We start from the raw sequence: 27,211 nt of genomic DNA on the forward strand, positions 1-27,211 counted from the left end.
CCTGTGGTGACACAGAACATCATGGCGGAAGGATATAGCAGAAGAAAGCCACTCAGGGTAAGACCACAAGGAAGAAGAGAGAGCGTCATTCAACAGGGACAAAATGTAAATCCCCAAGACACACCCCCAGTGACCTGCCTCCCCAAGCCACTCCCCACTGGCTTAGAGTTTTAATGTCCAGTTAATCCATATCAGTATATTAATGGGCTAATTCATTTAAAACTCTCATAACCCAATCATGTCACCCCTAAACTTTCTTACATTGTCCTGCAAATGACCTTTACTAAGATATCTTTACTAAGAGATAGAAAGGGATGGAGAAAGAGAAGCAAGTAAGAAATGTTCAACACTCCCTCCATTTCAGAACTATGCCACTCCTGCTTCCCACCATAACCTCAGGGGGTCTAGAGCTGCCGCTGATCCCATGTTGCAGGTAACAGAACTGAGGTTTAGAAAGGTCAAAGCTCTCTGAGGACCCACAGCCTGTTCTAGGTCAGAACTAAGATGTCCACCTGGGTTTGGGTTATTCAGGATCACACTCTTTATTCTGCTAGGTCTGAAAAATCAAGTGGGGATGTTTCTGCAAAGCTTTTGTATGACTCCCTGAGGCCTGAAGAGGGCAAGACACAGGTGAGGATGACAAGTTCCAGGGTACACTCTTCCACCTTGAGAGTCAATAAAACTGGTTGCTTGGGAACCATGGTCACCAGGGCAGGAGAAAGAGAGAGATCCTCAGTGCTCTCCTGACCCCGTGGCCTCCTTGGATTTAACCAGTGTTCTTTGTGATTATCTACACTTTAAAGCTGTGATTCTCAAAGCATGGCATGAGCACCAGGAGCAGCAACGTCACCTAGGAACTTGTTATAAGTGTGCATTGTCAGCCTCTACCCTAGACCTACAGAATCAGAGACTCTGGGAGGTGGAGACCAGAGATGTGTTTGAAGAAACCCTCCAAGTAATTCAAATGCACATTTGAGTCTGAGAACCACTGATTGAAAGTGCACAAAATCCTCCTAGAGCAATTTTTCTCAGTGGTTCTTCCCAGAAACTTTGAGTGGGGACTGTACCTTTGAGGCTAAAAAGGGATGAAACTTCCTGAACATAAATCAAGGCGAGCTGCCTTTAGGACAGCACACTTCTGCTGAGGGTGGTGAGTTGTCTCTGGGGGAGCCCCACCCATTAGGAGATTTAAGAGAGGGCTTTGTCATCTCTACTCTGAGCATCTGCATGCTTCATTATAAGTCAATGGGAATATATTCAATGTTGTTACCTTGTATGACCCCTAACTGACATGGGAAGATATATTCAGACCGATCCATGTGACTTCAGCTAGGAAAAATACCTTGGATGATTTGTGATCCATAATATCCAATCACAAGAATCTACATGCAGAAAGATGAAATATCCAAGTGTTTTTGAAACTGCAAAATGCTATTGAAATGGTTCATTGCATTGTCAACTTGATTGGATTAAGAGATGCCAATGATGAAGAGGTTTCTTGCTGTGTATTGAGGGTGTGCCAAGGAATGACTGGCATGTGCAATAGCAAACTGAAGTGGAGATACTCCCTAAGAGTGGGCAGCACCATCCAATAGGATGGTGGCTCAGATGGAATAAAAGTTGGAAGAACAAGGAAATAGCAGTAAATGCAAGCTCCATTCTTCTTGAACAGGGTCTTGATTGCTGCTGCGATCACCTGAGTATATCAGACTCTTGCTCCTTCACTCTTCCAAAGTGGACTCTACCAGCGATTCTCCAGGGAGTTTCTAGAAGCCTTTGGTCTCAGACTAGGGTATCACTGTTGATCCCTCTTTTCTGCGGCTTCAGCCTCTTGGACTGTGCAGCTACTGGTTCCCCAAGCTCTCCAGCCTTCAGACTTCCATTGTCGAGTATCCAGTTTCTGACCATGTAAGCCAATCTAATAAATCCCCTTTTTATAATCATGCTTTCTATTGATTCTTTTCCTCTAGAGAACCCTGTTTAAAAATGTCTTCATAATTGTGTGTCTATATTATGGTTTGGATGTGAGGAGTCCCCCAAAATTTCACATGTGAGACAATGCAAGAGGTTCAGAGAAGAAATGATTGGGTTTTCAAGAGTTTTAATCCATTCCGTGACTTAATACCCTGGATAGGGATTAACTGAGTGGTAACTGAAACGGTAGGGTGTGACTGGAGGAGGTGGGAATTGGTGGCTGAAGGAGGTGAAAACTGGGGCACAGCTTTGTATCCAGTGAGTGGACTCTCTCTCTCTCTCTCTCTCTCTCTCTCTCTCTCTCTCTCTCTCTCTCTCTGATTTCTGATCATGATGTGAGCAGCATCTCTCCACCACACTTTCCAGCCTTGATGTCCTGTTCCAGTACACACCTTGAGACCAGAGAAATGGAGCCAGCCTTCTGTGGACTAAGACCTGTGAAACCATGAATCCTCAAATAAACTTTTCCTCCTCTACAGTTGTGCTGGTCAGATCCTTTAGTCATGGCAGTGAAAACGTTGACTGAAACAGTCTATGATGCACAATTACCAAAGGAGAAAATTTAAGTGATGTTTCTAATGGAATCCTGATCATGGTCACTTTCCTATTTCAAAACTTCATTTTGCTTCTGTCCATCCCCTACAGGGGTTCTCCATCTTGGCTGCACTCTAGAATACCTGGAGAATTGGCGATTCTGATGGCCAAATTAAATCAGAATCCCTGGGGGGAAGGACCTGGTTTTGTTTAAAGGACTCCTATTGGTTCCAGTACACAGCCATGTTTGACCGTCACTTACTTTGGAACTTCATTCAGCTTAGCATGGTCTACAAATGCTGAGTTACTCCACATCTTTCCTGGGTGTTCAAAATTTCACCCCAGACCTCAGCATCCTGAACTTCTCTCTATTCCTCAATTATAATAGCTTCATCACATATAGGTCTTTTTATCTGCCCTTCCTCCTACCAAGATGCTGGTTTTCACAGTGCTTCTTGTGTCTGACTCATTAGCATCCTTCAGGTCTCAACCCAAATACCCTTTCCTCTAAAAGTGCTATGTTGTCCACTTCATCTAAAGTCAGGTTCAGTGTCATTTTTCACTTAGCCCCCAGTTTATCTCTTTTGAAGCATGTTTTACAGCTTTTATTATATACGTATTGACTTTGTATATGCCGTTGGGCTTAACCCACTTTCATGGAGGATCCCGAGAGCAGAGGCCTTGCTCTTCTGGTTCACTACCATATCCCCATATCTTGACAGATGCCTGGTTCAATAAATATTGCTTGAGTAAATGAATGAAGGAGAATGAATGAACTTAGAGGGTCTGGTGATTAATCTTCAGTCCTATAATCACATTTGGTGTGTGAATTCCAGTGTTCTGAGTCCAGCTTCATTGATTTTTCCAACTTAATCTAACTGACCATTTCTGCTTTCATTCTATTTGCAATGTTCAGCCCAATGAGGTTAGAAGAGACCTACGGTTCCTAATAAGGAACCTGGCACTCGGTGACTTGGAGTTCAACATATGTGATGTGGCAAGGAGTAGGCGAGTGGCTACAGTACAAAACCAGCTGCGTAAATACCATCACCTCTAGTCTGATTTAAATGAAGTCAGTAAATTATGCCTCCAGACCCTAAACCATTTATTTCACCATGCTGGAGAAAGAAAAGGGAGTGTTCAGAGAAGCAATTTCTTTGCCTAGGTATTTCATTTAAAAGCGAATTGAAGGGGCCCCTGCGGGAGAACACGGCACCTGATATGATTGTGGGGGACACTTTCTTTAAAAATGGAATAATCAAATGGTGGTTCACCCACTCCAGTCAGTTTTCCCCATTAGCAATAATGGAGGGCCTTGAGCTGGGGTGAACTTCAGTCCATAGTGTGCCCTAGGGGAGACAGAAGGCAGGCGAGCCCTCCGCTCACAGAAGCAATAACACCAATGTTAATAATAAGTCACCTTTGTCAAACTCTCTGGATGGTAGCTATTATGGGGGTAGCATTAATATTTCTCTCCCTTTCCATTGTTTCTGACAATGAAAACACACCTGTGAATGCTGTTTTGTTAGTTGAACATGTGCAATAGGCCTGTATTTTGCTCTTTGGCTGCCCACAATACAACCACCTCATCCATTATCAGCATCAGAGAAGGCTAAGGCTGAGCTGTCATCACTGGGGGTTGCATTTCAATATTTACCTGAAAGGCATTTGTTTCTGGAGAATGTTTGGAAGAGCAGGGGGTAATTTAATAGCTATGATTTTCCTTGAACTTTGTTACAGTTCTAAGAACAAAGCAAGAGCCCTTGTTTCCACTGGACAGAAGAGGAATCTGAAAGCAAAGCCAGGTAATAACTTGCCTAGGATCTTCCAGTTATCGAGGGACAAAGCTGAATTCAAACCCACGCAGAGCGCAAATCATCCTGTACCAGAGACCCCAGGAACCTCTATGGGAGGTGATGGTGATGATGATGATGATGATGTCAACAACAATAATAAAACCATTAGTAGTATTAGGAGCACCCAGTAAAAGTTAGGTGCATGACAATATTTCAACAAACATATTACACACATTTTCTTAATTAAATCTAAGAGTAAGCCATTTAATTCTCAACTCATAGAGTAGGAATCATTCCTTTATAGATGAAAACATCAAGACTCAGAAAGCTTAACGACTTTCATAAGGTAATAGTCAATAAGTGGTGAGCTGTCATTTGAAGGCGCATCTTTCATCCTTTTCCCTTTCCTGACACTCTGTGTGAACTACAATAGAAATTGTCAAGCTTCTCATAGCATCGAGAATGATGGATCCAAAGACTTGAAGCATGGCTGGGCTACTAAGTTGATGTGTGAGCTTTGGACAAGTCCTCTCTCCTTTCCAGTGGACAGCCAGGCTGGTCCATCTCCATGGCATCTTAATGCCTAGTCAAGCACTTTTTTCCCAAGCCCCAACATGGGCAACACACACACATACACACACACACACACACACACACACACACACACACACAAAGACACCATCTGGTAAGCTGGCCACTTGGGTTCTTTCCATATGAGGTCATCCAGTTTAAAATACTGATGATGAATCAAACCTTTACTGGGCACAAGTCTCACAGACACCAAAAGGGCAGTAGCTGCTATTGGAAAGAAAAAGGAAAGATTCAGTGTCCTTGTTACTATAGCTCATAGGAAGAAGGTAAGGGACTCCTTCCTTCTCACTGTGTGCTATTCACAAGGGACTTTATGTGTGTGTGGGGGGGGTGCAGAACTAAGAACATAATCACATGAGCCTGAAAATGACATAAAGACCAAATTAAAGCAGTCAGCCCTAGGCGTAAATACAGATGGATGACTATCAGCAAATCTCTTATGGCAGCCAGTAAAAGGTAATATTAAGAGATTCTCTTCCTACTGAGATAAAAGTTGAGACTCGTCATAGGAGGCAGTACAGAGGCAGGATCCTGGAATTTGTGGTTCCTTGGAGGGCTCTGAACAGACATGGTGATAGTAGCAGTGGTGGCTAGCAGTTCTTGTAAGTAGGAACCAGGGCCTGTGTCATGTGCACTTTAGGTGACCGTGTTCACTGTCTCATTGAGTTCTAGCTCGACTCTGGGGGGTAACTGCCATATTTCCCCTTCCCCCATTTTATAGATGAGTAAATGGACTCAGCTGGTAAGACCTTGTGCAGACCAGCCAGCCAGTCAGCAGGGCCACCAAGATTCATAACCAGACTATCTCCTTATCCTGAGTTTTTGCTCTTATCTGTTCCAATCGACTGTTTGATTGGGGCAGGGTTTAAATGCAGCCTTTCTGATTAGCTGCACCCCAGACCAGAGGGAAGGCTCTTCCATCAGGTGGTAAGGAAACCAAATTTATGCTGTTGGCCCTCTCTGCTTCCTGGCTCAGTCCCACCCTAGGTGCTGCTGTGGTCCTATCTCTCAACCACTCTGCTGATCATTACCTCCATCACCATTAGGTGTGACATGGGTTCCTTCCCAGAAACTCAAGCCGCTTTATTTAATTAGTGGTTACTTATTGAGTGATTGGTGGATTCATCATTCTTCAAACATCTTCCAAGTTCTTGATGCAATGCAAAGGTCAGACTGAGGTGCTGAGTCCATCCGAAGGTGCAGGGCAAGGTGGCAGGCACAGGGAGTCCCCCTAGAGACCTCATGGAACAGGGAATGAGGCATACAGGCAAATGGACTCTCAGCCCACAGTGAAGGGGATGCAGCTTCACAGGAGAACACAGACAGAGCTCCAAAGCCCACCTGAGAAAGGAGGATGGTAGATTTCCCAAAAGAAGTGACTGGTGCTGAATGAGAAGCTGTTCAGCCTGGCTTAGGACAGTGCCCAGGGGAGACCTGTGAAGCCCAACTCTGTCATGCATGAAAATCCCCAGAAGCCTGGTGGGAAAAACAGGGCACAGGCCTCATAAGCTCCTGAGCTGTAGGTTTTCCTATGGAAGTTTGGTCTTTTCATGAACCTAAATTGCTGGAAAAGTTCTATAAATGGCTTTATTTCAGCTGCTCTGAGCTGCAGCAGGCAAGCAACTAATTGCCAAAACATAAATACAAACACACACACACACGTCACTGCCATTGAAATGAACAAATAAATGTTTATTAGCAAATCCACGTGGACTATATTTCACATACCCCCCCTCATAATAATATTGCCCAAGTATTACTGAGTGAGAAAATTCACTTTCCTAGTACCCTGGGAAAAAATGAAATAAAGGGTGAGCACCTTTAGTTTAAATTATAGGAAAAAGTTTAATGAAGGACAACATACAAGTTCACTGTCAGGGAATACCACTTGAACTCTCTGCATTCAGCTCTGAGAAGTCTGAGTTGGTAAAATGTAGCCCCCTTCCTCAGCCCAGGGGTCTGCATTTCTCCTCCTAAGTGGTCACTCAAGGCCCATGCCCACTTGGAGGGATGTTCACACCAGACATTTCATTAGAATTTTTTTGTTTGTTTGTTTGTTTGTTTTGGTACTGGGGAGTAAACCCAGGAGTGGTTAACCACCGAACCACATCCCCAGCCATTTATTTATTTGTTTGTTTGTTTGTTTATCTGTTTATTGGTCTGAGACAGGATTTTACTAAGTTGCTTAGGGCCTTACTAAGTTGCTGAAGCTAGCTATGAACTTGAGATCTTCCTACCTCAGCCTCCCAAGCTGCTGAGATTTCAGGCAAGTGCCACTATGCCCAGCCACACTGTTGTGCCACCACAATTTTTTTTTTTTTAATTTCTTCCGCTGAGGAAAATCAACTTCATTGCCTAGAAATTTATGCTCATTTTACTTCTTCAGCTAATTAACCCACCCCAAAACTCTTTCTCTTTGATCTCCTAGTGTCCACATACTACATGGAATTTTTGATGGCCTAATTAGTCATCCATCCACCAAAAAATGAGTTGTGATTTATTCCTGCAACAAGGAATCTATTCAGCACATACTAGGTGCCCAACTGTGTTCTAGGCACTATCTATATTGGAAAGGCAAACAGAGTCTCCCATAAATCTTGCAAAGACATGCATTAAAAAAAGAAAGAAAAAGAATTAGCAATAAAGTGTTTTGAAGGAAAATTAACAGTGGGTAGAACTAGAAAATAACAGTGGTTATATTTTAAATGAGGCTAAGGAATCAGAAAACTGAGGGAAGAGCATTCCAGAAGTTCCCAAGTCAGAAAAGGACTTGGAATCTTCAAGAAAATGCAAATTAAGATGAGAGGATGGTGAGAAAAGGAAAGCAGAATATGATACCATTTTAGTTCCTATGAAATGCCCATAACAGGTAAGTCTCTAAGGAGGACAGAAACCAGATTAGCTGTTGCTTGAAGTGGAAGGAAACAGGGGAAAGGAAGTGACTGATTAATGGTTCAAGGCTGCCTTTGGAGTGATATATTAGAAATCTAATTGTAAGTAATGGAATTTGATAGTAGTGACGGTTGCGAACTATTGTGTCTTTAATGCCACCAAATTGTGTAGATTAAAATGATTAAAATGGCAAGTTTTATATTATATGTACTTTACCACAATGAAAAATAAAAGATGTCAGACAATTGCTAGTAATTAGGAGGGAAAATAAAGAGAGAGACATGGGGGTGCACAGAGATGACCTCAGCTGATGAAGTAAGAAATGGTGGAATCTCAGAGAAGGAAGAAGGCAGCTGAGTCCTGAGACAGGAATGAGATTCCTCAGGTTCACCCTCTGTTGTTCCTTCATGTGATCCATGTTTCCCGTTTCCCACAAATTTAATCACTTCTCGTTCCTTCTCAATGCAACTTCTTTTTCTGGTTCCCCAAATGTAATCCTCGTACTCACTGACGCATCCCTAGGTCTGTCCTCACAGAGTCCCGTTATACCAGAGGCATCCTTTTCTTATTGCATTTGCTAAATAAATAAAATAAACCAGTAGCATCAGATAGTTCAAGGCTGTGTGCAAACTCATGAGCAGCTCTTCTCAATACATCCTTCCTCCTAATTTTCCTATCCCAGCCAACTTAGGGTCTTTGGCTGTGTAGAAGTAAGAAGGCCCTAAAATCAATACTGTATTTAACGGGAAGGTGCTGAAGCATGGCCAGCCCAGAAGCAATCTGCTGACTCAGAAACATCAGGAGGGCTTCTCAGGCCCAGGTGCTGATGGTGGAAGCCCCAGAAAGACAAATTGCAGTCATCAATCCCAGAGAAGAAAGACTTGCACCCTACCTCCTGTAGCAGCAGGAAGGAGAAAGAACCGATACCCAGTAGGTAGCTCTGTTCCTGAGATGGTAATGAGGATCCTTCCTGACATTGGAAGGCAGTGGACTTGAAAGCAATTTGGAAATTGCCCTGTGTTTCCTGTTAGCAGCCTGACTTCATGTGTTGCAGGGTCAGCCCAGGCCTGGCCTGTTGGCGTGACTTTGTGGAAAAGGTGCTCTGATCCCATTAATAGGAGCTCTGTCTCCTTCAACCCCAACACAAATAAGCATGCTGTCATCTCTTGTGCAGCACAAATCAGGTACAGAAAAGAAAGCTCAGAACTATGAAAAATAAACATGACAGCCTCATGCAAGCATCTTTCACCCCATTCTCTCCTATATGGTGTGATCTTGCACAGCAGCTAAGGGGATGTTTGGCCTCATTACATTTCTTCTTTTTTTAAAATTTTTTAAAATTTGTTTTAATTAGTTATACATGACAGTAGAATGCATTTATGCACTTTGATATGTCATACATAGATGGATATAATTTCTCATTTTTCTGAGTGTACATGTTGCAGAATCATATTAGTAATATAGTCACATATATACATACAGTGATAATGTCTGTTTCATGCTACTGCCTTTCCTATTCCCATATCCCCTTCCCTCCCCTCCCATTACTTTCCTTTACCTAATCTAAGGTAATGCTATTCTTCCTTAGTTCCCACCCCCCACTGTAGTGTGAATTAGCATCCACATATTAGAGAAAAAGTTCTTTGGTTTTGTGGGATTGGTTTATTTTGCTTAGCATGATATTCTCCAACTCCAACTACTTATTGGAAAATGCCATAATTTCACTCTTCTTTAAAGCTGAGTAATATTCCGTTGAGTATATATAGCACATTTTCTTTATCCATTCATTTATTGAAAGACACCAAGATTGGTCCCATTGTCTACCTATTGTGAATGGAGGTGCTATAAATATTGATGGGTTTGCATCACTATAGCATGCTGATTTTAAGTCCTTTGGACATAAACCAAAAAGTGGGATAGCTGGGTCAAATGGTGGTTCCATTCTCATTTTTCTGATCAATCTCCATATTCCTTTCCATAGTGGTTGCACCAATTTGCAGTCCTATCAGCAATGTACCTTTTTCACCACATCCTTGCCAACATTTATTGATGCCTATATTCTTGATGATTGCCATTCTGACAGGAGATGAAATCTTAGTGTAGTTTTGGTTTGCATTTCTCTAACTGCTAGAGAGGTTGAACACTTTTTCATATATTTGTTGATCACTTGTGTATCTTCTGTGAAGTGTCTGTTCAGTTCCTTAGCCTGCTTATTTATTGGGTTATTTGTGGGGTTTTTTGGAGTTAAGTTTTTTTTTAATTCTTTACATATCCTGGAGATTAATGCTTTATCAGAAGTATATAAAGATTTCCTCTCAGTCTATAGAATCTCTCCTCACATTATTAATTATCATTACTGAAAAAAATGATTTTATTAGACATTCCTCAAGAGAAAACAATGCATTAAGCAGGCAAGGCTAGCTAGGCATAGTGGCACACACCTGTAATCCCAGTGGCTTGGGAGGCTGAGGCAGGAGGATCATGAATTCAAAGCCAGCCTTAGCAAAAGCAAAGTGCTAAGCAACTCAGTGAGACCCTGTTTCTAAGTAAAATACAAAATAGGGCTGGGGATGTGGCTCAGTGGTCAAGTGCTCCTGAGTTCAATCCCTGGTACAAAAAAAAAAAAAGAAGAAGGAAGCAAGGCTACAATCTCAGAAGCCATGAAAATCTACCTGTAACTATTGGTTCCCCCATTCCCTACTTGAGGGACTTCAGGAAGGTGGCATAGACTCTTAATTTTGTCCCTTCATTCCAGATGTGAAACACCTACAAAAGCTTAAATTAAGCAACAAATATACCACTTATGGTAACTTTGAAATAATATTTGAATATTTATTGTGATTGCAGAATCAAAAACTTGGGACTTAATGGGTTAAAGTCAGGCTCCTCCTCTACAAGGTGGACATAAGGTATGCAATTCCTAAAGCAACTGAGGAAACCCATGATACATGCATGTTCAGTCTTATCAGTGCCTTATACAGTAGATATTTAATAATCTAAATGTTTTTATTATTATTGAAATTCTTGTTTTATGTAAAAGCAGAGACTTGCACCACTACACTGACCTTAACAGGAAGGGGGAACAGCTCATTTTCTCACCAGAATCATGTTCGGGACTGACCAGGAGACTTGGATTAAATCAAAACTGTGTTTATCCCAGTTCTAATGTCTCTTTGAGTGCTGGAGAAGGGCAGCACCCACAGGAGAGAAAGGGAAGCCCACCCACAGGCCACTGTGGTAGAATAAAAGGGGAATGTAGAGAGGGGAATGGGGAGGTTGCTTTCGTGGAAGATTCTTGAAGGCTGTGCCTTATGAGACCCTCGCCATGTGAATCACTCTGGACAGCCATGAGGACTGCAGTTGAGCGGTGACTTGGGAGGGTAGGAGGAGAAGGCAGGAGGGAGGTGGGAGCCACTTCATGAAGGGGAGGGGCCTTCCAGAGAGCTTTCACTGCAAGCAAAAACCTAACGACAGGAACAAATGAAAGAATGTTTATGCCGACTTGATTCATGACGGGTCCAAACTGGAAATATCAACATGTCCATCAACAGTAGAATGATTAACACGGTAGGCAATTTTATTTATAAAAAAAATTCAAAAATAAGCCAAACGCATCGGTGAGATGCGAGAACAGTGGTTACCTTGTGAGCCAAGTGACTGGTCGGGAGAACATGCTGGAACGTTTTTGTTTCTTGATCTCCGTGGTGGTCACACCACTGTTCCTTTGCGTGAGACATTCTTGGACTCTAAACGTTCTTGCACTTTTCTGTATACTATTTTTTTCAGAAGGAAAAGGAAGAGAGGGGGAGAAGGAGAAGACGAAGAAGAAAAGGGGAGGAGAGACGGTGGGTGGAATTGAAGGAGTGAAAGGGAAGGAGGAGGTGAAATGGCTAATGCCCTGGCTTCCTCAAATCTTCAGGAGACCTTGGGCAGATTCACGATCTGAGTCTCCAATAGATGTGAGTAGTGAGGCCTCAGGGCCAGTGATCAGCACCCTCAGCACCGGCCAGCAGGGGTTTTATGGGCTCAGTAGGAGCAGCAACATCCCTGACCACAGAAACCAAGATGCCAAGAGATGCTAGGTGAGCTGAATGAATCCCCTGGTGTTGCCCACAGGTGTAGACAGCCTTTATTCAAAGATCCCCCGGAAATATGCAGGTGGGGCTTGGAGTATCTTGACATTCCTGTGTAGTATATTTGTGCATACAGAAAAAATATATCATTTTTAGAATGTGACTGGGACCCTGCCCTTATTCTCAAGAAGGTAACAAAGAAGAAACATGTTCTAGAGTGTCTGGGAGGACAACATTCCAAAATGGATGTAACCAACCACCAGAGAGCAAATACTCAAGAAATGCTCACCCCCTTGCTGTCATGCCAGGTCACATTCCTTGAGACCCAATCAAATGATTTCCTCAAGTTTCATATAATTAAATGAAGAATATGAATTTCTGAGCTACAGACACATCTACTTTTACTTCTGGAAGAAAATTATTTAAAGCAAAACGTCCTTCCCTGCTCAACCATCGGTGATCTAGTACTAATGACTATCGACCTGAATGAAAAATTATTCACTCATGACACTTCTGTCCTGTTGAATGACATGGTGGCCTCTAAGCCTAAATCAATGGGCACATGCTAAACGGGATTGTCACCCCTACTTCACTGAATGTGGAGATTTTTCTAAAACTTCGATGTCATAAATACCACAACAGTGAGATGTTGCGCATGGTTTGTGTTTTTCGCTTCTTTTTGGAATGTCTGCAATTATTTATGGGAATTAATTCCTATAAATAGGATTACCAGGTATACAGATTTGGGCAAGTTTAAAAACCTATAATACATAAAACCTTCCTGTCTCCTTCCTTTTAAAAATTGTAAATTTCCCTTCCCCAGTTTTTTTTTTCAACTTTCTTTTCTTTCTTTTTTGTTTTTTTCTCATTCATTTATTTTTTTATTTGTGTTGAAAGGTTATCTGGGTAAAGGTCAAAAGAGCTTTAGCATTCACATTGAACTCTGACTGAGGTGGGCACTTTGGATTCATAGAGAGGCAATTCTGGCAGAAGGCAAACTTTATGGCCATGAGTTTAGCCAGGCTCTTGAAATGGGAACAGCCACAGGCAGCCCTCTCTCCATATTTCTAAACCAACTGAAATCAGACTTCATATTCAAATCATCTCTGGCTGAATTACTTCCAATCTAAAATGGCTTTGAAATTTTTCATATTAATGGATTTGAATATAAAAAGTAATAAGAGAAATCTATAGACCTATATAATTTTAAAGTTTTATGTGTGTGAACTTGGAAATATTAGAAACGTAGCTCATCCTGATGAATAATATTCACAGTGTGAGAAGATCTATGATGTGGACTGAGAGATGGGGAAGAACTGGCCCAAAAGCACCAATTTTTTTTTTGAAGGGCATGAGAAGGAGCTTAAGAAAGGAACACATTGCAGCTCGTGAAAGAAGGGAAGACAAGGAAGACTGGAGGCCTCTCTCCTCTTACCACTTGCTTCAAGTAGGATGTTTGAAAGTCTGTACTTCATTTCCCACAAAAGTTGTGCTACATTCTCCAAATCCTCAGATTTTAATTTTTACTCCCTAAAGTTCTCAAATCATTTATTTAAATGATTCTGGCTGAGTAGGAATTTTTTAAAAAAAGAGTGAAAACTAGATAACAGCAATTGTAAGAGTTAAAAAAATATTATGGTAATTAAGTAGGACAAGGAGCTCCCTGGCATCCAATATAAAAAAAGAAACAGGTTTGATTTTACACCAAATGAGAAATCCTTCCAATTCTGTGACTGAGTCAAAGAAGCTGGATTTCTGAATGGAATTTGTTTCCATTCTGAAAGGGGCACAGAGAAATATGAAGGTCACTATTATCTGCTAAAAATTTTACTGCAAATAAAGAAGTTGAATTCATTCTTCAAGCTTCTAAATCAACCCTGAATTATAGTTAGTGGCATTGGCCATCATCCAATTCAGGAATGGTGATGGTGTGAGGACAAGGATGATGTATTTATAAAGAGAATCCTGCAAAGACTTCTGTCACATCCAGGTTTCCAGGGTCTGATCCTTGGATTCCTACCTGACAAAGGTTGGGTGTCTAGAAGCAGAATAAATGTGACGTTAAGAAATAATGTCTCCCAGTGCTAAGTGACCATCAGAATCACCCGTAGCTTTCTTTTGACCCTGGGGATAGCAACCAGGGAATGTGTACTTTTTAAAAACTTCACTCCCCAGATGAATCCACAGCAGAAAGTTCCAGTCTGCATTTGAGAACAAATGGCTAAGAAAGTGCTTCCTTTGTGTCTGGACTTTGGCAGGAGACCTGTGACAAATGAGAAGAGATTGTAATTCTTAAAGATGGTGCACCATGCAGGCATCTCATGTGGAAGGTTGAGAAGGCATCCTATGAGCTGTGTATGGGACTTCATGGCTTGGAGAAAGAAGAACAAGAGTCCAGGCCCTGAGCCCCCCACCCAAGGGTGCCCACCTCATGCATCACGGGTCTTGGATACTTTGTACGAGGCACAGGGGCCCATTGCAACCATTCTTCTTACATGGCAATGCCTTTCTGCTCTGGCAAATTTTGATAAATGTAATGCCACGTTGAACAGTGTGCAAGCACCACAAGCAATATTAATCAAAAAAGGGGCTGGGAGATCTCCTGGGTACTTTTGTAGCAAGGAAAAAAATAATCACATGTCTGATTTCTTCAAATGACCACATTCATTGTTTTTTCTTTTTTTTTTTATTGTTTTTCTCCCCTAACCTAACAATCGGGCTGCCTGCAGTCCGATAGTTAGACCGGTATCATCGGTTCATCAGTAAAAAAGCTGTCCCCCAGAGACCTATTCCTGATTTGTACTCTCTCCAGGTCCCCCAAAACACTAAATAAGCGAAAGCGAATGGTTTTAATGAAAGCCTAGTCTCCTTGGCTTAGCTTTTAATTGTGTGTGACAGTCAAACCCACACATACACACACACACACACACACACACACATCCCATCCTGAGCTGTTTATTGGAATTACAAACCTTCAGCCTAAATGTCAAGTGATGCCACAGAGAAACGTGAATAGCTTGGTTTATTAATGGCAAGTTCAAAAGTTGGCCCCGTCATTCAGTGCAACGGAGACTGTAACTTGCTCCAGCCCCAGCTTCTAACGAAGAGCAGCATGGCTGGAGTATTAACTCCGAGCAGATTAGAAACCCAAGAAGAAGCAACTGATGGGTGCATACACTTTTGCAGGCTCCGAGAAAACTGTGTGCAGAAACTTGGAGCAGAAGACAAGAAGCCATGTGTCAGCGTGGATTGAAATGCTTCCTAAGGCTGCCTCTTAGGTCTGTTTGGATTGGTGTTAGGCTCTCATTAGCAAGTATCTCTGCCATCATCTGCCTTGGTAGGGTTATTGTGAGGTTGGGCTACACCACGTTTTAGTATCTAGAACACTGTCTGACACATGGCAGGTCTTCTAAGCAATAGTAATTAGTTGAATTCAGATGGGAAATGTTTTTCAAAAAGATATAGTGTGTGGTCAAATCCTGAAGAGAATAGTTAATTCTTTAATTTGAGAATTAGAAAAAAAAAAACATTTGTAATAAAGGCCCTATTCATGATGAAGGCTTATGAGATACACAAAGTAACCTAAAGAGAAGATTAATAGGGACTCACACAAGACCTGATAATGCTGCTCCTACTGGTACCCCCAGATCAGAACGAGTTTACCTGGTTCAAATGTCTGAGTCACTTTTCCACTTTCTCTTATATCATTAAGGTGACAAAATGTCAAATCGACAGGAAGCTAGAGAGAAGGACAAGACCGGCTGCCAAAGATGGGCCTCAAAGCGTCCACACTAATGCTTAAAGCAAGTACTCTGGGTGTTATGAGTGTGTGACACGTTTTTCTCCAACTACGAAAACAGCAAAACTGTGCATCTACTAGAATAAGTAACCCTGGGTCAATGAACATATATGACCCCACAGGCATCTTAGTGCATGTCAATCCCTTAATATTTTGATGAAGGGGATGGAATAATAAGAAGCCGAGTAAAGAAGATACCCCAGTAAAGGGTGTCTTCGTGTTTCCTTAAGAAATTGTCCAAGAAAAGTTTAATTCTGTGGATCTTCAACAATTTATGGGCCCAGAATCTTTGCTCTATTTGGTTGTACTTACATCCCCTACAGATATCATCTCCTGTTGAACCCCAAAGGGTAGGAACCCATTTACCAGAAGGAAGAAGAGACACTAACCTACAACTGGTGAATTTACAGCTATTACTAAAAACGGTTCAATTCAATTCCTGTTCAATAAATTTTTATCAGTTTAGAAATGAAAGCAATGAAGGTTTTTCTGGATGTCCTGGGCCCCAAATATACCTTTGTGACCTGGAGTTCATTTTCCTCTTACTGGGCAGGTGGGTGGCTGGCCTTGAAAGCTAAACCATGGCCCTCCTAAAGCCATCAGCCATTGGCCATGTCTGTCCGGCCCCCAAAGCACTCCCACCTTGGACCATACCACCATGAGGGACCAAGAATAAGTCTATGAATGTTGGTGGACCGTGAGCTCAGATAGAATCTGCCAGTGCTGTGCACACTGTGTGCGTAGCTCATGTCTCACCCTCTGCTTCTCCCACTGTCTGGATGAGAAAACAGAATCAGAGAGATTAAGGGATTTGCTCAAAGGCACATAGCCAGCGAGAGGCAAAACCCAGGCGTGAAGCCTGTCCTGCCCACTCCTGGCTGGTGAGCTGGATACTCACTTTATTCTGCTGCCCCATGCGCTGCTGTTGGGATGCAGATGCTATTGGGGAAGTGAGAAGTCTTTTCTGTTCACTGCTATAATTTGCTCATTCAGCACAGAACTTTGTTCAAAGTATGGGGGACCAATGTGTTTGATAGGGGGATAATGTCAAGGATAACTGATTTACGTGAAGGCCTACACCCACAACCCCCTTATTATTTTTTTTTTGTCTCTATACGTGACAACTGATTGAATACACTTCATATACTTATTTTCCCTATATTTTTATCTTGGCATTACGTTTTGATTTTGTCTTTGTTTGCCCTCTGCTCCCAGCATCCCCCCTTGACTCAGGAGCATTCCTCAATCTAGACCCCAACATTATTCATTTTACAATCCCATTCGTGCTTCCCAAATTTTGTACCACCAACTCTTGACCTTGACTGGTCCTTGATCAAGAGCTGCCTGTCCCATCCCATGAGAGAAGAGGGAGGTCATCTAGAATAGACAAAGTATTCCACTTGGCAAAAATTTTATCTGTACCCTCACGTCAGGCATCAGAGTTAATAGGCATTTTCCAAATAAAGATGGCTTTGTTTTCACAAAGTTACAAAGCTACAAAATGATGTTGGAGGACACACATTATCTTTTCTAGCTTCCTTCTTCAGTGATGATGGAAGGACTGTCCAAAGAACAAGTAGTCACATATTTAAGAAATAGGAAAACACAAATCCTTCATTGAATACTTAGCTATAAGTGAAGAGCTCTTCACACATAATCAAATATTATAACATAAATATGTATTACCGCAAAATATGATAGAATTCAATTCAAAGTGAAGATGTGCAGAGCAGATGAAAATTTCCAATTTGATTACTTATAGACTCTTCAGGTGCCCAGGGATCCTTTCAGAACTGGAAGGATCTTTTCAGAGTGTTTCCAGTGTCTTGTCCATGAATAACGTCCTGTGGTCCAGTGGATTTGTATAATGTCTAGCAATCCTGTCATCTGAGAATTGGGGTGGAAAGCACATGAGGCAAGAGGAGTCAATCTCTGAGTCCAATCTAGGCAGGACTCTGCCTCTACCCCTGGTTGCACTGGACCCCCTGTGGCCTTCTTCTGATTGCTCTGTCAGTATTGATTGCTTTTCCTGGGGACCTGGGTAATGATTGCAGTGAAATGTGACTTGGGCAAGTTTCCTGTTCCATAATGATCAGCCTTGATGGTGACCAACCTTGAACTCACAGTGACCAGGGCAATGCAGAGAATGGAGAGTTTTGTGTGCATGTATGTGTGTACGCAGGGGCGGGGGCGGGGAATTGGAAGGCAAGACAAATAAACAAAACAACTCAGATCCTCTGTTTTTCCCTGACACCTACTACCAAGAAAGAATGGAGCCCAACCAGTGAATAATGGATTTCCCCTGAAATGGTTGCCGAGGATGCCCAGCCTTCTGCATTCATCGTAAGGTCTAACCACTCATGCAACCTCAGTTTTTGTTCCTGCCTTTGGTCCCTGCAGATTGGAACTCCTCTGCATCCTCCTGACCTGGCTTTCTGAATTGTGGATGACATTTCGACTGCGAGATCCAGTGCGGCTCCCAAAGCTCCCAAAGGCTCCAGTGAATCTCTCTTTTGCTTTTGAACTCACTGCAGCTAAAATCAAGCCGGGGAAGGACTTTGCTAGTGGCCTTCCAGGTGGCTCCAGGTACAAAGATGCCAGCGATTTCCTCCATTTTCTGTGCCTGAGCAGGGTGTGTTCCCTTCTGGACCTTATATTCCAAGAGCAGTTTCATTTGGAGGTTTCTATTCAATCAACTCTGACACTATTTTTACAGTTCTGTCCAATCTCCTTCTGATCCCCCATCCTTTGAAAGGGATCCTGATAAATCCTATCATCATGGCCGGAAGGCAAGAAACTGCCGGCATAGAGAGGGACTGGGGAGCACAGGGTCCTGTGGCTGTTACCATTTCAGGATCAGAAAGCTGATGACATTTTTTTTTAAGAGAGAGTGAGAGAGGAGAGAGAGAGATAGAGAGAGAATTTTTAATATTTTTTTTTTAGTTCTCGGCGACACAACATCTTTGTTGGTATGTGGTGCTGAGGATCGAACCCGGGCCGCACGCATGTCAGTTGAGCGCGCTACCGCTTGAGCCACATCCCCAGCCCAGCTGATGACATTTTTAAAAGGCAGCCACACTGCCATCCATCGGACACGTCCATCTCAAGTGTGTTTTAACTGTCTGTCTTAACAAGGACCTTGGTGTATTCACCTGAGTAAACATGTAAGCAACTTCTTGAGTAATTTTTAAACAAATTTCACGACTCTTGGAACGTAAATCAACTCAACTGGCTCACTTATATATTTAGCAGGTCCTCATCCTTATGAACTCACAATCAGTTGAAGGAGGCTACCAAGATGAGCAGAGATTAGTCCTGAAGATTATTGACATCGCCTTCTAATCACCTTCATGGCCCACTCCAGCTCTCAATCCGTTATTTCTAGAAAATGGAGTGATTAGCAGGTGATGGATGTTTTGAGATCCCCATTACTGGAATACAAAACTCCATATTCCTACATTTTTCATTAAATGTCTTGACATCATTAATTCAGACTACCTCACCTCATTGTTGTTCTTCTATACCTCTTGATACTGATACCATCACACCAAACTTATCTTGACTTCCTGACACTTCATACTCCTAACACTGTGTTTCTTTGGTCCATGTGACTCCCTGGCCAAAACTGTCCCAACACTTCCAATCTTATTAACATATGCCTGCCTCATTTTTTTTAAAAGATCTGATCCAATGCTACCTCCTCTAGGAAGCGTCTTTCATTCTTTCAGCAAAATTCAACATCCCTTCATCCACACCTGCATGATGCTATCATCTCTCTTCTCTAGACTTTCATTTATAGGACTGTGTCTCGTGTGTCTCACGCTATCCATTTTGTCACACAGGGTCATCTCACATAGACTTCGGCAAATACAAAGTATATTTTGTTAATACCAAGAAATGATAATTACTTGACTAATCATTCCATATCTGTATAAGAAAAAAAACGCAATTATTATTTTAATTATTCTATGTATATTCATGGTGATTTATAAGGATTACATCCCAAATAGACTCTGAATTCTCTCAAGAAGGAAAAACACTTTTTCTTGTTTGTTTCTGTACTCACAGTGTTTAATTCCATCATATACAGTAAGTGCATTCATTAATATTTATTGAAAAATAAAGGAGAAAAAACAATATGAAAGAGTCCTCTCCTCTGTCCCCTGCTAGCTCTCCCTCTCAACACATAGGGATGCATGTGTGCACGCGCACACACACACACACACACACACACACACACACACGCACAGAACAAAACCCCTTAATCCTCTTTAATTTCCTGCTAAGGATTAAATAATACAAACAAATGGAGCTCTCCTCCATCTCACACACACACATACAAAAGCAATCCCTTCTTAATCCTCTCTAATTTCCTGCTAAGGATTCCTGGGTCAATGAGGACAGCAGCTGAATGTCCAAAATGCCTTTTTGGGATATGCAAGAAAAATTCAAACTTTTTGTGGTGGATCATTCAGACTGGTGGAATTCAACAAGACAGAGAGTCACTGGGATCTTTCTCTCAACTTTACCACTGACCTTTGAAAGGCACTCAACATACCAATTAGAAACTGTACATTTGCATAGCTCAGTAAATTCATGTATGACCAATGAATGAATAAATAAATAAATAAATAAATAAATAAATAAAACTTTTTCTCCAATTCAGTATCAACTTTCCCATCAAGTGCCCAAATTGCTGCATACACTTTCGGTAGAAAAACAATGAAACTACATTTTTCATCAGTTGCCTTCTGCTTTCTTCATTTTGCTTTCAACCCCGTGGTATATGCAAAATCAACTGCCTTTGGAGAAATAAAATGCCTTCAGGGTAAGTCAGCAGCATCCTGCTTCAGCAGCTCAGCAGCACATGGAACCATGCTCACTCCTGTATTTGCTAAACTTGGGAGAGGGGAAGGATGCTGTGTTCCACATGCCCTGCATCTGTTTCTAATCTGGCTTCAGGTCTAGGGAGTTCTAACCTGAAATTTGCTCATGGGTAATTTCTGGAACTATCCATGGAGTAGACTCCAAAGGAAGGAGATCTTTTCTGAAAGTAACATCTGAAAAGATCAATCTAGGAGGCCCTGTTCTTACACATGAAGGAGAAGATCAGCAGGAGTTCAATAAATCCTCTCCTGGTGGCAGCAAACAGAAAATCGACTCATGGATTTCATTCACTTTAGCATCTCGTCCAGGTGACTTTTTTGTTTGTTTGTTTGTTTAATTACTTATATGAGGATATTAACATTACGCCTGCCAGAAGCTTCCTTTTTCTGAGGTTTATTTTCAAACACAAAATATTGAAGATTTATGTTAGCTATAACATGAAAACCCTCCTAGTGTCTTCTACAGAAGTGCCCAATTCCAACTGCATTGTGCAAATTGGCCTAATAATGAAAAAAACCATACATTCTCATTAGTGCTCTTGTCCTGTTTGCTGATGGCTGACATTCTAACTTTTGACAAACAGCAGGAATCTCTAAACTGCTGATTTTGCAGCTCAGAACTCTCCACTCGGAAGAAATGGAATTCAGTTTTTTTGAATCAGCTGGCAAAAAGTCTTCAAAGATGTTCTAAAGTCATAGGCATTTTTAAGACCCATCAAAATAGGTACGTCTCATTATGAACTGGTACCTCTCATTTGAAAAATGTATATCATAAAGCATTTTAGAGGGTCATTCATTCATTTGTTCTTTTGACAGATATTTGATAATTCCCTGTGCCTGTTCCTAGCCTAGGTATCCAGAAAGTGGAATAACATAAATATTCAATGTCTGGTTCATAGTACATTAGGTAAGTGGTAGAACCTTTTCTCTTTTTTTCCCACAAGAATCTAGGACATATGGATAATAATAAAAGGTTTTGCTTTTGGTCAATGTTATGATCAAGAAATTGTCATCCTCCATGGGAAAGACTTAGATTTTGAGAGTTAGAAACATCTTCTAATACCCTCCAGCTCTCCCACACTGGGATCCCACACATGCTGCTCATGTTTACAGACCTTTTGCAAATGTAAGCTCAGAAACCCATTCTAAATAGGTAAGTGGTTGGATCTTAAAAGTGTCCTCTGAGGTTACTAATTTGAACCTATTTTTAAAATTATCTCAGAAGCAGGAAAAGCTAGCCACCCCAGACTTCTGTATTGGAAGGCCCTTACTTTACTCCTGCCCTAGGTTTTCTCTTCACAGCTCATTGCCCACTTAAGTTGTTTGTTACACAATGTTGGTATCACTGTTCACCTCTTTGGCTGCTGTTCACTTACCTGTGGATGTCCGTCAGTCAATGATGCTCTTAAAAGAAAATATTTACAAAGATTCCACTCCAAGGGAATGAGAAGTAATTTCAAGAAGTTTCCTACAGGCCTGTGCACATGGGCCACGGTGCACGATCATCACCTACAGCCCACCAGAGTTCCTGTTTACAGTTGAGGAAACTGAGATTCAGAAAGGCGGCGACTGACCCTGTCGCTGCAGATACCAAATAGCAAAGTCAGCGTTCAGACCCAGGGCTGCTTCCCCAGAAGCCGTTTGATCTTTCCTCTGCTTACAAATCCCTTGTAGCTGGAGTGTTTATGAGTCAGTTCCCTATCTCCATTATTTATAGAGAATGTTTCTCTTGCTAACACCGAAACCTAAAAAGAGAATATAGAGGGGAAAACTGGTTGGGAGAAGCAGTTCTACATATCCCCAGATTGAAACTGTAAAGTAAAAGACAAAGAACCAAACAAAAAAGAATCATGTAGAAGCAGGAGGGCTTCAGATGATCTATGAAGGCATTAATAGAAAAGTGGCTGGTCACAGGGCTGTGATTGATTATGTATTTAAAATATAAACACAGTTGCTTTTCTTTACTTTGACTCTGACAGAGGCTGAACTTTAGCACCATAATGGCCCACTGTCGTCTACATGGCAGGTGGCTGGCACATAAATCCCAGAGAGTGGCACCAATGTATGGACTCACCTCTGAGCACGGCTCTCTCTGCATTTATGCGGAGAAACAAGCCCACAGTGATTGTGCTCCCTGGGCTCTGCCTAAGCTTCATGGGAGAGGCAGTGAGCCCCTATCTCCCCTTAGGGTAAAAGCTGGAGATGACCAGGCACAATTAAAAGTTAATTGTTGCCATTCCTCCTGTGGCACATCTTCCCCTAGTGGGAAAGGAGCATTATTTCCATGAGATCTGAGGTTGCAAAATTGTCCTCTGGGGTTATCAAGTCCAATCCCTTATGAGATATTTAAGTATCTTTACAATAACTCAAAGATGCCATAATGCTTAGAGGAATATTTTTTAGAGATATACACACATTTCTTAAAGCATCCCATTCTCCTTGACGCAACTACTCATTTCTTCAATATAGGAACTCGGTAGAACATCAAAACCTTCTCTGATTGTTACCCTATCTAACAATTGATACTGATTGGGTGTTAAAAGTAGGACAGATGATGAAAAGAAAAACCATGTAAAATTGTGGATGTGTAACCGACGTGATTCTGCAATCTGCATTTGGGGTAAAATTGGGAGTTCATAACCCACTTCAATCTAATGTATGAAATATGATATGTCAAGAGCTTTGTAATGTTGTGAACAACCAATAAAAAAAATAAAAATTAAAAAAAAAAGAAAATTTAAGCACATGTCAGTGGTAGATTGGGGGGAGGCAAGGAAAAAAAAAACTTGAAGTTGTAATTGAGTCTGCATTTCATCCAGCTCCATCCTGATGTACAGATGAACCAAAGCCAGATGGGGTCTAGCTTGCCTATCATCAGACAGCAAACTGTGTGTAGAGCTATTTGTGTTTCACTAAACCAACAGCAGTGTCTGGCCTGAATGTCAGGATGACTCCACAAACTTCATCAGCCACCACATCATTATGCAACATCACCCAGTGGTTAAAAAGGAAAGCCAGTTTCTCCCTGATTCCCTATATACACCAACCTCTAATTTAATGTACAGAATAAATATAACCACTACAAGCCTCTGCTTTAAACACTTTGAATAAATAGACGAAATAAACAACAAAAAGGAACAATGATAGGAATGGAGTTGGAGAACATCATTCTAAGCAAAATAAGCCAATCCCACAAAACCAAAGGCCGAATGTTTTCTTTAATATGCAGATGCTAATTCACAATAAGGCAGGGGGCACTAGGGAAGAATAGCATTACCTTAGATTAGGTAGAGCGGAGAGAAGGGAGGGGAGGGGAGGGGATGTGGGGATAGGAAGGTTAGTAGAATGAGACAGACATTATTACTGTATGTATATATGTGACTATATGACCATATGATTCTTCAACATGTACACTCAGAAAAATGAGAAATTATATCCCATCTCTGTATGATATATCAAAGTGCATAAATACATTCTACTGTATGCATTTATGCATAGGCTATATTAGTTATACTATGTATAACTAATTAAAACAATAATTTTTTAAAAAATGAGTTTAAAAGTGAAAAAAAGCCAGATGTCTGATTTCAGATGTCTGATTTTATGGGACCTGTAAGCATATTTGTGCAAAAATAACTGTCCATATGGACAAACCTAGAGAGGTGAAATCTTTGTTTTCTGGGAGGTAAGACTTGAGTTGTTTACCTTTTTCTTCAAATCATGTTTTAGTTAATTACTATTTTTATCCATTTCATTTTTTTTTAAATAAGATGGTAGTAAAGTGGACTTCTCCAGGTTGTGCTTTGAGCACATCATCTATGAGCCCAGCAGATTGGGTGAAAGATGATAAAACCACCCACCGGGCTCCCTGCTTCTCCCAGCATTTCTGTTACTTGTGTAGCCATTAATCATTGCCTGCAGGAGGGTGCATGAGTCTGTCTCCTTGGTTTACATTTCAAAGTAGAACCTATAGGGATGAGTAACAGTTACCCAGGAGAGGAAGAAAACAAAACAAAGCATAGGGGCCGTTGTTTGTACTAAGTCATGGAGTTTTATAAAGCAGGTGGGTGTGGTCACCTGCAGGTGGGTGACTGGGAAAGAAGACAGGAACTGGGGACCACTTCTTGGAGATTTGTATGAACCATGCTGAGGAGCTGGAGGACCTTGCATGAATTTGATTAGATCTGTGTCAAGATGTATTGTTCATGCTACCACCTATATGTGGAGGAAAATTCTGAAAATAAAGAGTCTCTGTTGGATTAGACTGGCTGGAGGCTCATGTGTCTGATCTGGAGCACTTTGGGACACTTTTTTCTTTTTTGGTACTGGGTATTGAACCTGGGGTAATTAACACTAAGTCACAACCCCAGTCTTTTTTTTTTTTTTTTTTTGGACAGGGTCATTCACTAAATTGCTTAGAGTCTTGCTAAGTTGCTGAGCCTGGCCTTGAACTTGCAGTCTTCCACCCTAGTCTCCTGAAGTGCTGGGATTATAGGTATACACCACCACACCTAGCTGGGTATTATAGTTTGGATGAGGTATCCCCCAAAGGCTCCTGTGTGAGAGAATGCAAGAAGGTTCAGAGGAGAAATGATTGGGTTCTGAAAGTCTTAACCCATCAGTGAATTAATCCCCTGATGGGATTAACTGAGTGGTTACAGAAGGTGGGGAGAGTATGGCTGGAGGAGGTGGGGCACTGGGGACATGCCTTTGGGCTATATAATTTGTATCTAACAAGTGGAGTCTCCGCTGCCTGTTCATCATTTGAGCTGCTTCCCTGCACCACACTCTTCACCATGATGTTCTGCCTCACCTCAAGCCCCAAGGAATGGAGCAGGCTGTCTATGGACTGAGACTTCTGATACTGGGAGCCCCCAAATAACTTTCCCTCTTCTAAAATTGTTATGGTCACATCTTTTAGTCACAGCAGCAGGAAAAAAAAAATTGACTGAAACACTGGGATGCTTCCTCTTGAGATGGGGAGGTGAATCCATGTCAGTAAGCCACCTCCAAGACAGGTTGCCCAACTCACCGGCTAGGTCCGAATGCCTTGTGTTGTCCTTGGCAATCTCAAACATCCTTCAATGCACAGCCTGGTGAAGCCATCACCCAGGAGAGATGAAGCACACACAAGTACCTCCCTCCTCTTCTCCAGTTTGCGTTTGGCTGTGGAAAGTAGATTAAGAAGCAAGGTCAGTCCACAAATAAACAGTTGACTGGCGTTCCAGCATCCTGCGATGTCCTGCTTTGGTGTTTTAATAAGCTTACCCGTGAACACAGCTCAATGTTATTAAAAAAAGAAGCCGCGTATGGCTCTTTCTTCCCAGTCATCCTATAAATGTGCTTCCCTCTGTTACTTCAAAAGTATTAAAAGCTAATTGTTTTATTTTTCAATTAAGGCCTGCATGGGCGAGAATGTGTGTCCATATGTGTCCCTGACAAAATTGCTTTTTCATAGTGCCGTGGCTCTCCCTTTGGTGGCAGTTTTACATTGGGTGGTGAATGATGGTCATTAGGGCCCAGCTCTGGTGAGCAGTTGGCGGAGTCTGAGCTAAAACTCACCCAACATGGTGCCCCTTGGGTTTTTGTCAGCCAAGGAATATGAATAATTGAAAGCAAGAGAAAGCAAAGATACCATATCTTGGAGCCCCGGGGAAGACTGAAGGAGATAAAATGGCTTTGATTTAAGGGGACAGGAAATGACACCATAATGATCTCCAGGATTTCAGAGGCGAATTTTGCCATTTTTATCAAGGGAATGGGCAAAACCGACGTAACTCAAAGTGCTGATTATCTCCCCTCGTGGATTAGGTAAAGGTAGTAACTTCTGGGAGCAGAGAGACAAATTGAAGCAAGTTTTAGGAGAAAATGATTGGGCTGTTCTCATTTAGAATCATCTCTCCCTTTTCCCAGTCTGACCCCCACAGAAATGCAAATAGAAATTGCCTGGCAGTTCTTCCTAATCAATCTGCCTCTCGAGGTGGTAAATCCTCCCTGGCCTTCTGCTTCCTTAGCTCTTCTAGGGCTAGAACAAGACAGATTCTCTGCTTTGCGCCGCCTCCATTTGCGACACCTCTGGGAATTAGAGTCTTACAGATTCGCCACTAGGAGAGTGTGTAGTGCCCAAATACAATCCCACCAATCTTAAATTGAATTGTTTCTCGGTGAAAAAAGCGGCTTATTAAGAGCCATGCTATTTCACTCGATTCCAGCTCATCAGAAATAATTCAATAAGGGTGTTCTCTTCACCAAGCAGCTGCAGAAATGCTCTGGCCCAGGAAGACAGACAAAGATGTCTTGGTTTGTGAAGTCAGGGAAACTTCCTCCAAGTCATCACTCATTATAATTCATCATGTTGACCCGTCTGATGTCAGCCCTACCTGCAGGATGATGTCCCACTCTGTCAGGCCACCTCTCTCTGTGTCATGCCAGGTTAATGACTGCCACACGAGAGCCACTTGAGCTGTATGTACTTCATTCATTCGTTTTTTCAACAGATCAAGAGAAGGTCTACTCTGAGCCAGGCATGGGTGCTAACCCCATGGAGTATAATAAAAAAACAAGACAGTCATGGCCTGTGGCCTCACAGAGGTTAAAGTGCCCAGGGGACATTGGAATTAACAGATAATTGTGGAGATGATAAGAAAGGAAATGAACAGGCATTGT

General features: G+C 41.8%; 1 long non-coding RNA gene across 1 annotated transcript in view; it reads right to left on the minus strand.

Moving 5' to 3' along the window:
- LOC120888013 (uncharacterized) overlaps positions 1-25,777 on the minus strand; it is a 69,946-nt gene extending 44,169 nt beyond the window's left edge. The window contains exon 1 of the long non-coding RNA XR_013430945.1: positions 25,578-25,777. This is a non-coding gene — a long non-coding RNA (uncharacterized LOC120888013). The remainder of the gene's footprint in view (positions 1-25,577) is intronic.
- Positions 25,778-27,211: the final 1,434 nt, after the last annotated feature.

The sequence above is a fragment of the Ictidomys tridecemlineatus genome, chromosome 15 (assembly GCF_052094955.1).
Source record: "Ictidomys tridecemlineatus isolate mIctTri1 chromosome 15, mIctTri1.hap1, whole genome shotgun sequence".
Classification (NCBI taxonomy): domain Eukaryota; kingdom Metazoa; phylum Chordata; class Mammalia; order Rodentia; family Sciuridae; genus Ictidomys; species Ictidomys tridecemlineatus.